Genomic DNA, 12,887 nt, shown 5'->3' on the forward strand with positions numbered 1-12,887 from the left:
CCCAATTTTTCCCCGAATTTCATTTTGAGAATATTCGTTTAAAACTTTATGGGTGAAATGCTCTGCTTTTGAGTGATAAATTGGTCTAAAATAAAAAATTTGTGATAAGTATTAATCTTTGTTGCTGTCAGTTAGGTACACAAGTCATGCAGGGATTTCACCGACGCAAAAAGACTTTATTTCCATTTTTAAGCAGTTTTATAGTGAGAGATTCTATCTGGAATTGCTTGAATGACATGCAGTCCTATTGCACTAACCTGCTGAATAAAGCATTCGAGCCCAGAAATTCGGGCCTGCGGTGTAGGAGGTGGGGGATGGGTGGGGGGATATACGGGGGAGGGATGGGGGGACGCAGAGTACATTCACTGTGCCTGAATGGTGAGGCCAGAAGATCTGGCCGTTGCTCGCGTAGGAGTAAGTTAAGTGGGTCTGGGGGTCGCAGAGCCAGGGATTGGCAGGGGGTGGGGGGGCATTGGGGGTGGTGTCAGGAAACACAGGGCTGAGTATCGAGGCCGGGAGCGGGTTTGGGGCTGAAAGTGGAGAAGATTGGGGAAAAGAGCAGAAGATTGGGGCTCAGATCTGGGAGTGGAAATTTGCATGAGGAGCAGAGGTTGCGGGGGCGGGGGGTGGGGGGCTGGAATGGGGGATGGATGGAGCTGCGATGGGGTTCTTAAATGTTTTGTTGGGAGGAGCACACCTGCTTCTCCTGGTTCCACGTTCAGGTAATTTAGTCACCCCCTTGGTTGGCAGGAGATCTTCAGGCTTGGTTTCCCTGAATGCAGCCAGCACTGGCTGCCTCAGGGAAAACCAATCTTGGAGCAGTTTTCGCAACAGGCATGAGGCTCTATATTTCCATCTACATAGGGTCTAAATCCTGCTCTAGGTTTGTGTAAAGGATGCCTCTTGTTTGTTCTTACCCAATATTGAGCGCGGTGCACTTCCAACTGGAAATGTGCACACACGTCCTGCCCGTCATGTTGGGCCTTAGTAGTGCAAGTAGCGCTTGAAAAATGGATCAATTTCTAGGCCAAGAAATAAGCAAATTGGAAGAAATATTTGTATGTTGTCTTTCTGTATGTGATCAAGATTTCACGTACACATTTTTCAATTTCACTATCTTATGTCTAATGCTGCATCCTGGTTTAATGATTCACAAAGAAAAAATACAGTATATATATATATATATATATAAGTTTCATCAATCTTTACAGTGTTTGAGGCTAAAAGCTGAAACATTACATTTATCTGCTTGGCCTCAACTGATGGGCAGCAGGTTTTGCCAAGAACTGAAGCCAAGTTCGAAAGTCAGACTTCCTTATCCAGCTTTGGAAATCCTGAAAAGATGTAAGATGGGTGAATATTTCCCCTGTATAATCCTAGTGTGATAAATCCATGTAGTGAGACAAGGAACTCGAAGAGGCGAAGTATTCGGATTAATACGAGTACTTTATTAAATGACTGCGAAACAACCAGGCCAGCCTGCATCCAGGCATTGCACCTTTGCTGATCTTAACAGGAAGCAAACCTCTGACCTTAACAGGAAGCAAACCCCTGACCTTAGCAGCAGCATTGGCAACAGCAACACCTGGTGGATAACCTTAATCATAACATCCCAGATTACTATATCCCTCCCCCCTTAAGATTTCAGTATGAATTTCTTACCAAACAACCATTCCTGAGGGTCACATAAGAAGTCTCCATTCACCATGTTCCATACTTGACGAATCTAACAGGTCAGTATCACTCTCTCTGGTGGCTTGCGAGTCCTTTGTGAACGTCTGACAGTAAAGTCCCTGCTTGTTTGTGGTGAAGCCACCAGCTGCTCCTGAGCAGTGCTCGGAGTATCTGACTCTGCAACGATGGTTTCCTCTTGACGAATGGGTTCCTGTGGAATTGTCTCTGTCCCTGGTGGTGGCACCACAGATGCACTTTGATAACTGGGGGCAAACCTGTCCTCAGCCATTGCATCTGGAACCTTCATTTCAATTTCCCCTTGTCTGGTAAGTATCTGATCTACATGTCTGCGTACAACCTTACCATCACCCAACATGACCTTGTGTGATACGGGACCGGTCATTGAGTCGATGAAGCCAGGAATCCACTTGGGTCCAGAACTGAAATTCCTGGTAAGGACCGCATCTCCTTCTCCAAAACTTCGGCTCTTTGTTCTTTTGTCATGGTACTCTTTTTGTTTGTTTTGTCTGTTTTCCATTTTCCTTTTTAGGCCTGGGTGGACAAGGTCAAGAGTGGAGCGTAGTCTATGACCTAATAACATCTCAGCAGGAGAGAGTCCTGTGGTGGATTGAGGTGTTATTCTGTAGCTGAACAGAACCCGTGACACTTTGGCTGCTAAACTCCCTTCTGCACTTTTTTTCATCATCTCTTTAAATGTTTGTACGGCTCTCTCCGCAAGTCCATTTGAGGACGGATGATATGGAGCCAAGGTCACCTGCACTATGCCATTTTTTCTCAAGAACTCTTTTGTCTCTGTACTCACAAAACAAGTGGCATTGTCATTTACCACGATCTCCGGTAGCCCTTGATTACTGAAGCTCCAACGTGGCAGAAGCAGGAGTTACAGGATAAACATCCATCCATTTGGAATGTGCATCAATGATTATGAGAAACATCTTCCTCATGAATGGACCCGCATAATCTAAGTGCAATCATCTGAATGGTTTAACCGGCAAATCCCAGGGGTGGAGAGGAGCCACTGCTGGTGCCTTCCGGTGTTCCTGACAAGTGCTGCATGTCTTGACTAGATTTTCTATCTCCTCATCTAGCTTTGGCCACCACAAGTAACTCCTAGCCAAGGCTTTCATACGCGAGACCCCAGGATGACACTGAAGTTGTTGCTCTAGGATAGACTGTCATACTGGCTGTGGAATAATCACTCATGCTCCCCACAACACGCAACCATCCTGCACACTCAGCTCTGTTTTCCTGACACTGTAGGGTGTGAAGTCAGCCCCTTCTGGATGCTGTGGTCATCTCCTCACCACATATTCTCGAACTCTAGACAGTACTGGATCTTTATATGTCCATGTTCATACTTGCTCTGCAGTCACAAGTGCTATGTCAGTGTCCTCCAACATCAACACTCTGTCCCCTGGAGCTGCACGGATGGGTGTGCCTGGCAGTGGAAGACGGCTCAAGGCATTTGCGTTCCCATGGTACTTGCCCACCTTGTAGATGATGACATACTCATATGCCCTCAATGTCACGGCCCACCTCTGGATCCGGGGAGACACCATCTGTGGAACTGCTTTCATTTCATTGAAAAGGGAGAGAAGAGGTTTATGATTGGTGCATATGGTGAACTTCGTGCCATATATATACTTGTGGAACCTCTGTAACCCAAACATTACTGCTAACCCCTCTTTGTCTAACTGAGAATAGGTTTTTTCGCTGGTGTTAGAGTTCGGGACATAAACCCTATTGGTCTTTCAGTTCCATCTTCCATGCAGTGTGAAAGAACTGCCCCACCCCGTAAGGTGAAGCGTCACAAGAGAGAATGATGTCTTTCTCTGCATTGTAGTGAACCAGCACATCCGACGACAGCATCAGTTTCTTGGACTGTTCAAATGAAACCCCCTGCTCCTCTCCCCACTGCCACTGTGTCTCCTTGTGCAGTAGTTTGTGAAAAGGTGCTAACACAGTTGACAAGTTTGGTAAAAACCTGTTATAATAGTTCAGCAGTCCCAGGTAAGCTTTTAACTCAGCCACATTTGTAGGAGCAGGGGTGTCCTGCAGTGCTTGTACCTTCTCCTTGAGTGGATGGAGCCCAGTGGCATCCACTCTGTGTCCCAGGAACACTGCCTCATTCCCCAGGAAAGTGCACTTACTCCTCTTGAGCCGGAACCCTGCCCTCTCCAATCTCTGTAATACCTCTCTCAGAGTGCTCAGATGCTCCTGGTCAGTTCTTCCCGTCACCAGAATGTCATCCAGATAGATGGAAACATGTGGAATCCCTTGCAGTACACCTTCGAGTGTCCTCTGGAAGATAGCTGGACTAGATGAGACACCAAACGGTAAGCGGTTATATGAAAACAAGCCCTTGTGTGTATTTATGGTGACATACTTCTTTGATTCCTCATCCAGTGTAATCTGCAAGCAGGCATAACTTATATCCAACTTTGTGAATTTCTTTCCTCCAGCCAGATTTGCAAAGAGATCCTCTGTTTTGAGAATAGGATACTGCTCTAGCTTGGACACCCGATTGACTGTCAATTTGTAGTCTCCACAGAGCCTTACTGAATTGTCCAATTTTAAAACAGAAACCATGGGAGCTGCCCATTCCAAACATTTCACTGGCTCCAGTATGTTCTCTCTCAATAGACGGTCAAGCTCAGCCTCTACCTTTGGCTTCATGGCATAAGGCACAGGTTGTTGTTTAAAAACCTTGGTGGTGCCTCCTTGTCTACATAAATCTTAGCTGGGGGCCATTAAATGTGCCAAGTTCCTCCTTGAACACATTCTCATGTTCACTCAACACTTCTTGCAAAGTCAACTGTTTGCCCACATCTATTTGATGTACTGCTCCCCAGTCTAATTTAAGTTCTTTTATCCAGCCCCGACCTAACAGGTTTGGTCCGGTACCCGATACTATAACTACAGGTAGCTGTTCCACTGTGTCCCTGTGTTGCACAGTTATCTTAGCTGTACCTAATGTTGCTACTCATTCACCTGTATATGTTTTAAGATGCAGGGAGCAAGGCTTTAATCTGGAACTTTTGCACGGTTCCACAATTTTGAGTACTCTGCCTTGTTCATTATGGTCACGCCGCACCCTGTATCCACTTCAAAGTTCACCTTAGAGTCATTTACTGTCAGTTGCAATGTGATAGGAGCCACTTTTGGAATGTTCTCTAACATGCTGTACATTATGAACATGTCCACTTCTTCCTCAGGTTCCCCGCTGATGTGGTGTGCTCCATGTTTTTTCACTTCTCTCCCTTGGCTTAGCTGTCCTCCCCCTTTTGTTTTGGATTCCTCCACAGGTGATTTCACCCTGCAAGCTCATTTTATGTGTCCTTGTTTCCCACACTTGTAGCACTTTTCCTCCAGAAACCGGCATTCACTCGCAGGTGATCGCCCTTGCATCTATAACATGCCTTCACATGCTCACGTTGTGGTTTCTGATGCATGTTCAACTTGTGCACAACAACCTGACCTGCAACTTGCGTAGCATTAGCCCTGTCTGAACCCTATATTTCTTTTACATCTCGGTTCGCTGTCTCTATGGATTGAGCAAGTTCCAATGCTCTTTCATAAGTAAGCCCAGCCTCGGCTAATAATCTACGCTGCATTCGGTCATCCATAATTCCGCAAACTAGCCTATCTCGCAGCATTTCCTTCAGGTTGTTCCCGTAACTGCAATCTTGTGCTAATTTACGCAACACCGCTACATAGTCCATTACACTCTCTTCCTCTTTTCTGATCCTTGAGTTAAACTTGAACCGTTGTACAATCTCACTAGGCTTGGGTTGAAATGTTCCTTTAGCAAGGCCACTAATTCAACAAATGATCTGTCTCCAGGCTTTTCAGGACTGAGCAGATTCTTCATCAAACTGTAGGTTTTGCTTCCCACTGAACTAAGCAGAATGGCTTTCCTTTTTCCGGCATCATTTATTTCATTTGCTTTGAAAAAAATAACCCAACACTTCACAGTATTCCTCCCAGGTTTGTGCTTGAATATCAAAAGTGGAGACCATTCCTACCGTGGCAGCCATGCTCTCTTCCAACTGGTAGCTAACTTTAGCTTGTGATTTTGTTGTTTAAATGTCCTGGCAGACTTCTCTTCTTTATTCAGGGTCCTGTTTTACCTCGTCGCCAAATGTGATAAATCCATGTAGTGAGACAAGGAACTCGAAGAGGCGAGGTATGAGGATTAATATGAGTACTTTATTAAACGACTGCGAAACAACCAGGCTGGCCTGCATCCAGGCATTGCACCTTTGCTGACCTTAACAGGAAGCAACCCCTGACCTTAACAGGAAGCAAACCCCTGACCTTAGCAGCAGCATTGGCTACCGCACCACCTGGTGGATATCCTTAATCATAACATCCCAGATTACTATACCTCGGTTGGTGCTCCCGGCAAAATCTGAGCTGGGAATGGCTGTTGGCCCACATGGGCACGCAATTTTGCGTGTAAGGCTATTTGAATTATTACAATAAGCTCCTTAGTACAACTTCAGGTTTGTGCTAGAGCTAACTTGATAGGCAGGAATATAATTGGCTCGTGGTTCAAATTTAAAGGGCTGCCTAAACCTCTCTGCCTCACTAACTCTCTTTCCTCCTTTAAGACGCTCCTTAAAACCTACCTCTTTCATCAAGCTTTTGGTCACCTGCCCTAATTTATCCTTATGTGGCTCGGTGTCAAATTTTTTGTCTTAAAATAGTTCTGTGCAGCGCCTTGGGATGTTTTACTACGTTAAAGGCGCTATATAAATACAAGTTGTTGTTGTTGCTGTTGGATGTAGCCAATATAATGGTTCTTAAATGGTAAAATTAAGTATTTGTGAACTTCTTCCAAAACTGGGAAGATCGCGGTGGGAGTGGGGAGAGGGTGGAGCGGTGGTGGCAGAGGTCCGGTCTTAAAGTGGGACTTGGAGGAACACTCCTGCTCCTCCTGGCTCCTCAATCAGGTAAGTATATTTTAAAATCTTACGTGATTTGTAAAGGGCCTGAGGCCTATTTTGTTTTTGCCTATACCAATATGGCAGGCGGCAAACTTTTGGCTTGCACTGAGCCTGCACTTCCTGCCTGCCATACTGGTGGCTTAGGAGGCCATTTAGCACCCGAAAAATGGGCGCTGAGTGATTGGATTTCTCGGCCTAATCTTTTGAAATGTTACATTTCTTTCAACTTTAAACTTGCTCTCCATCTAAAGCATTACATGTGACATGCAGAAACTTCATTTTGAAAAGTCATATAATTTTGTTTACTATGCAATAAGAGTCCTTAACCTGAGTTAAAGTGGATCAAATGCAGTTCTCGTATTAATTGATCAAAAGAAACCCATCCCAGGATACTTCAGTATTGATTGAATACTGCTGTGTATTTCGCCTATGCTCAACCTTCCTGGCTGGGATGCCTGTTGTTCACTGACAATCACTGTTCAACATCTAGCACGTAGATTACTTCCTATAGAGCCCCTTTTCGATGACCCCATATTTGACAACCTTTCTGAGACTGGAGATCCAAACTGGTGGTCTCAATGGAGGACAGAAAATAAACAAAATGTTCAAGCATCATCTAATAAGGCTGGAGAGTTATTACACCTTTATTAACTTGAAGGAAAATGCTTATAATTAAAGTAGTTCCCCAAGACGCTTCTTCACATGTTGTCTTTTCTTTTTCATCAAACAAGAGAACACTAACATTGAACAAAAACAGAAAATGCTGGAAACACTCAGCAGGTCAGGCAGCATCTGTGGAGAAAGAAACAGAGTTAACATTTCAGGTCGATGACCCTTCGTCAGAACTGGCGAAGGGTCATCGACCTGAAACGTTAACTCTGTTTCTTTCTCCACAGATGCTGCCTGACCCGTTGAGTGTTTCCAGCATTTTCTGTTTTTGTTTCAGATTTCCACCGTCCGCAGTATTTTGCTTTTGTATTAACACTAACATGGAACAGGTTTATACAATAAATATCCTGGTGCTGATTCTGATGTATGCTCCTGTCTGCCTGTGAGCAATTATGTCACAAAAATGAACATGGAGATGCAAATAGTAATGAGAAAGCCTTGTTGTGCTAGCAGAAGAAATGTAGCAAAATGTATCTAGGTTTTTTAAAGCATGCATAGATAGCATTGCACAAGGCAGTCATCCAGTCTCAGTTCAAACAATTTCATATACGTCACAATGTTTAAGCTTATCACATCATTTGAAAGCCTTATACGTTTGTTACAGATTTGTATTATACTCGAAGCTAATTATTGGGCCAGAATTTCCTGCCAAAATAACGGTGAGTTTAATCTGCTCGCCATTATTAATGTGTAAATAGTCCAGCAACTTGTGGTAAGGAATAGATACCCAGTGAATTGCGAATCGCCACAAGTTGCTGGACGATTTGCCCCACTCTTATTAGCCTTGTAGAAACGGCAGATCGCCTTTAAACTCCCTGTGAGTTTCATGCAGTTGTTACATTTGCACATTGGTTGCCCAGTAAACTCGCCACACAGATTTAGGGCTGGTACCTAACAGTGTAAGTATTTTTTAAGGACATGATTTATGTTCCTGCAATGCCAATCAACCTCTCCAGTCCATAAATCGAACAATTGAAACTGTGGCGTCTGATACCTACAGGTAGTAAATTGTTGTTAGAGATTTTCATTTTTTTTTTAAATGTTCTTACTTTTCCTGTCTTTTTTCCCTCTCTCTCTTAATCCAATCTTTACTTTGTTCTCTTTATTTCTCTTTCTGTACCTGATTTGACATTAATTCACCCTATTTCCTTTTCTGTCATTCCTCTGTTTCTTTCTCAATAATTAAACTTCATTTGTTATGGAGGTAGACTGTTGGGGGGAGAAATTAGGCACATTAGCGCCTCCCATTAGTGCTAAGGGGGCACTAACGGGATGCTAATGGGCTTGCGGGGGGGTGCGGTGAGTCCAACACTGCATGTGACATTCACCCGGGAATTTGCCGATAACATTTAGCGCCTATGCCTCTAGCGGCTGCCAGATTGTGACGTCAATGCCTGTGGAACGTCCTGTTAACGGCCCAGATACAAAATTGACTGCCGCCCCCTGCCTTAGCTCCTGGTGTGAACAACAGCAGGAAGAGGAAGCGTGATGCAGTCGGATGGCTGCTGTAGAAGCGCTATTTAAAGGCATCAACATCCGGTTTGATTTTAGTCGTCAATCAATGCTGCACTCTCAGTTTGACATAGGGAAACAGCTGTTTTCAGTGAGGTAAACATTTATTACTTTCAGTAGTGTTCTGGCTGCTAAAAAATTTGTCAGTTTCATTTTGCTGAGATTTTGAACTCCTACACTTAGATACGTTAATGGGGCTGTACTGGCACTTGACCTCGCCCTCCAGCATCTACGTTGGAGGCAGCGGAGGCAGAGACAAAGATTGGAAAATGTGGTCAGAGGGAGGAGGGCCAACAGGGCTGTCAACAGGAGGCCTTACCCTCCCAGCGTATTCCGGGAACACTTCTCCTACATAAATTGAACCGAGGAGCAGTGTCTTAGAAGGCTCCGCTTCACCAAGGAGGTGGTCACAGAACTCTGCCACATCCTGCAGCCAGACCTCGAGCCTCAGATCAGGACCACCACGGCTCTCTCAGTGGCAGTCAAGGTCACCGTCGCCATCAATTTCTATACCACGGAACCTTCCAGTCTGCAGCAGGAGACATATCTAACATTTTGCAGTTCACCGTCTATTGCTGCATCCAGGAGGTCACAGAGGGGCTCTACAGAAGGAAAAGGGACTACATTTCCTTCCCCATGACCAGAGAGAAGCAGGACGAGCATGCATGTGGCTTTGCCAGGATAGCGAGTTTCCCCATGGTGCAGGACGCCATTTACTGCACCCACGTGGCTGTGCGGGCACCGCATAACAATCCTGAGGTCTTCCGTAACTGCAAAGGCTACCACTCACTTAATGTGCAGTTGGTGTGCGACCACAGACAATTAATCCTCAATGTCATGCCCGCTATCCTGGCAGCAGCCACAATGCCTTCATCCTGCGCTAGACCGGTGTTCCAGCACTCTTCCAGCCATCACATTAAGCTCGCGGCTGGCTGGTCGGAGACAAGGGCTATCTGATCTCCACCTGGCTCATGATTCCCCACTGCAACCCCAACACTGCTGCTCAGCACTCATACAATGAGAGCCATGCCACCACAAAAACATCATCGCGCAGACCATCGGGGTGTTCAAGCAATGGTTCCGCTGCCTTGACCGCTTGGGAGGAGTCCTCCAGTGCTTGACTGAGGGGGTGTCCCTTTTCGTCATGGTGTTCTGCATGTTGCGCAACTTGGCCACCATGAGGGGCCCAACCATTGGCACCAGGTATAGCAGGACTATCTCAGGAGGGGGAAGAGGGAGAGGAGGAGGACAAGGAGGAGGACATAAGAACATAAGAAATAAGAGCAGGAGAATGCCATATGGCCTCTCGAGCCTGCTCTGCCATTCAATAAGATCATAGCTGATCATTGACCTCAACTCCACTTTCCCACCCGATCTCCATATCCCTTGATTCCCCTAGAGTCCAAAAATCTATCTAACTCAGCCTTGAATATACTCAGCGACTCAGCATTCACAGCCCTCTGGGGCAGAGAATTCCAAAGATTCACAACCCTCTGAGTGAAGAAATTCCTCCGCATCTCAGTCTTAAATGGCCAGCCCCTTATCCTGAGACTATGCCCCTTAGTTCTAGACACTCCAGCGAGGGGAAACAACCTCTCAGTGAGGAGGAGGAGGAGGAGGAGGAACAACAGGAGGAGGAACAGCCGCGAGGGAGGAGGCAGCACTCAATCGGCCTTGTGGAACCACTTGATCAGAATGCGGTTCCAATAAATCCTACCCCACACATAGCCATATCACAGCACAAAGTTGAAATGAGAGACAGCATAAAATCAGCAAAATTCTATCAATAAATTTATCAACATTCAGTAAACACATAAAAAGCAACAATATTAACAAACCCTTACTTCCCTTCTTTACAGTGCCTTTTCCTAATCTAATATTCTTATGTAGTACATTCCCAGTGGCTGCAGCAGGGCTGGTGGAAGGCTGCTGAGTGCCGGTGCCAGATACTACAGATGGCCTTGCAGGACACCCTCGGCCAGCTCTGTGCCTGGAAGGCCCGGCTGTACACTGCACCAGCTCAGGCTGGGTGGCGGCAGTCTGGCCTGGCTGGATGACAGGCAGTGACAAGGACAATGGCGGAGTGGCAGTGGTGAGAGCAGGAATGCTGGCAGCCTAAGAGAGGACAGCAGCTTCCTGCTCCACTGATACACTCCCACTCCCCCGGGGCAGCACCTCAGCATCCCTAGCAATCCATTGGAACATAGATTGCTGGCCTGCAGCAACACCGTGAGATCCCCGGTGCACTGTGGTGGACCCAGCGACGATGGCAGCAGTCAGATCTTTTGTGGCATCAAGCTGAGATTGCATGAGAGCAGTCTGAGACTTGATGGCAGTAACCATTGACTGCATTACAGCACTAAGACATTGCGTGGCTTCTGCCTCTGCTGCAATGGATGCTGCCACATCGCCCATGACATTCGGCATAAGGTCTGGGTCCCCACGGTCTCTCGGAGACCAGCATCCTTTGCAGACTGCCAGGGTAGGCTCCATGGTGTGCACAGAGCTCTGTGCAATGTTGGAGGCAGACATTTCCATACTCCTTACCATTGCCATTGCACCTATGATTTCCATGTGCATGCCCATCACCCTTCTTGTGAATGCCTCCCCATCGAGGTCCTCATCTGAGTCCTGTGCAGCAGAACTCACGCGCGAACTTGTCCTCCGGGGAGCTGGCTCCCGAGCTACCCTTTCCTCCTTGCCTTGCTGAAGCCCACTCATCCCCAGTGCATCATCCAGTGCAGACCCCTCTACTAAATTTGCCTCTAAAGATCCCGTAGTCCCAGTATCTGAGGTGGTGCCTGCGAGTGAGACATGCAGTGACATGGTGCTTTCTTCCTCCTCCTCTTCTCCCGCCTCACTCCCTGGGAGGCTCAGTGACAGGCTAGTCATCTGGTTGCTGATTACCTGAAAGCATAAAGGCACAAGACTCATGTTAAGGTGAGGGCAGGGGGGCAGGAAGGGAGCAAGGAATGCAGACAGTATAATGAGCTGGAAAATGAGAAAGGCTTGTGCTGTGAGGGGGAAGTGGGATGAGAGAAGGAGAGGGAATGAACATACCGTTGTTCCCCCCCCAAGGTAGTCGACGTCGCCGACGGCCACAGTGTCCACTACCTGGCACCCAATGACTCTCAACACTCACTCCTCCAGGTCTGTAAGCTGTTTGATGTCTACTTCACCCCCGCCTGTTCATTGCTGCTCCCTCCTATTGTGGGCCAGCTTAGCCTGCAAGAGAAAGGAAAGTGTTTGAGTGAGTGTGCAGCTATGTGTTTGGGAGATGTGCCTGCCATAGTTGAATAGCTGTGAATGTAGGGAAGGTGTGTGATGTGGATGTGAGTTTTAGTAGGTGGAGATGCTTGGTGGTTTGTGCAGTGTGTACAGACTGAGGGTCAGATGCTGGTATGTAGGACTTGTTGAAGCATGTACTCACCCTGACTACCCAAGTGAGGTTGTTGATTTTTTTATGGCACTGTGTAAGGATCCTGAGGACCACATGGCTGGCCGAGACATCCTGTGCCACTTCCCTCCACATTGCCCTGAAGACATGGGGCAATTGTGTCACCGAATTTCTAGCTGCTGTCTCTGATTTGTCACACTGCTTGTCCGACATCCAGTACTGCATGAGCAGAAAATTCCTCCAACTAAATATTGGGAAGACCGACGCCATTGTCTTCAGTCCCTAGCCACCAACCATTCCGCTCACTGGCAGCTGTCTGAGGCTGAACCAGACCGTCACAACCTTGGTGTTGTATTTGATCCTGAGATGAGCTTCTGACAACATATCCACTCCATCACCAAGACCGCCTACTTCCACCTCTGTAGCATCACCTGACTCCTTAAAACCTCCCTCTTTGACCAAGCTTTTGGTCATCTGTGCTAGTATCTCCTTATGTGGCTCGTTCTCAAATTTTGTGATGTTTTACTATGTTAAAGACACTGGGCTAGATTTTCAGTCGCTTGCGCCAGCAGTTAGCGCCTTAAGAGAAGTGTTTTTCGGGCGCTAGGCGTGTAGCGCCCGGGCGCAGCGCAGTTTGTGCCCCGCCCCAAATTAAGTTGCCCGTT

The sequence above is a fragment of the Somniosus microcephalus genome, chromosome 10 (assembly GCF_052327205.1).
Source record: "Somniosus microcephalus isolate GS21.2 chromosome 10, FLI_Smic_1.0, whole genome shotgun sequence".
In the NCBI taxonomy this organism is placed as follows: Eukaryota; Metazoa; Chordata; class Chondrichthyes; order Squaliformes; family Somniosidae; genus Somniosus; species Somniosus microcephalus.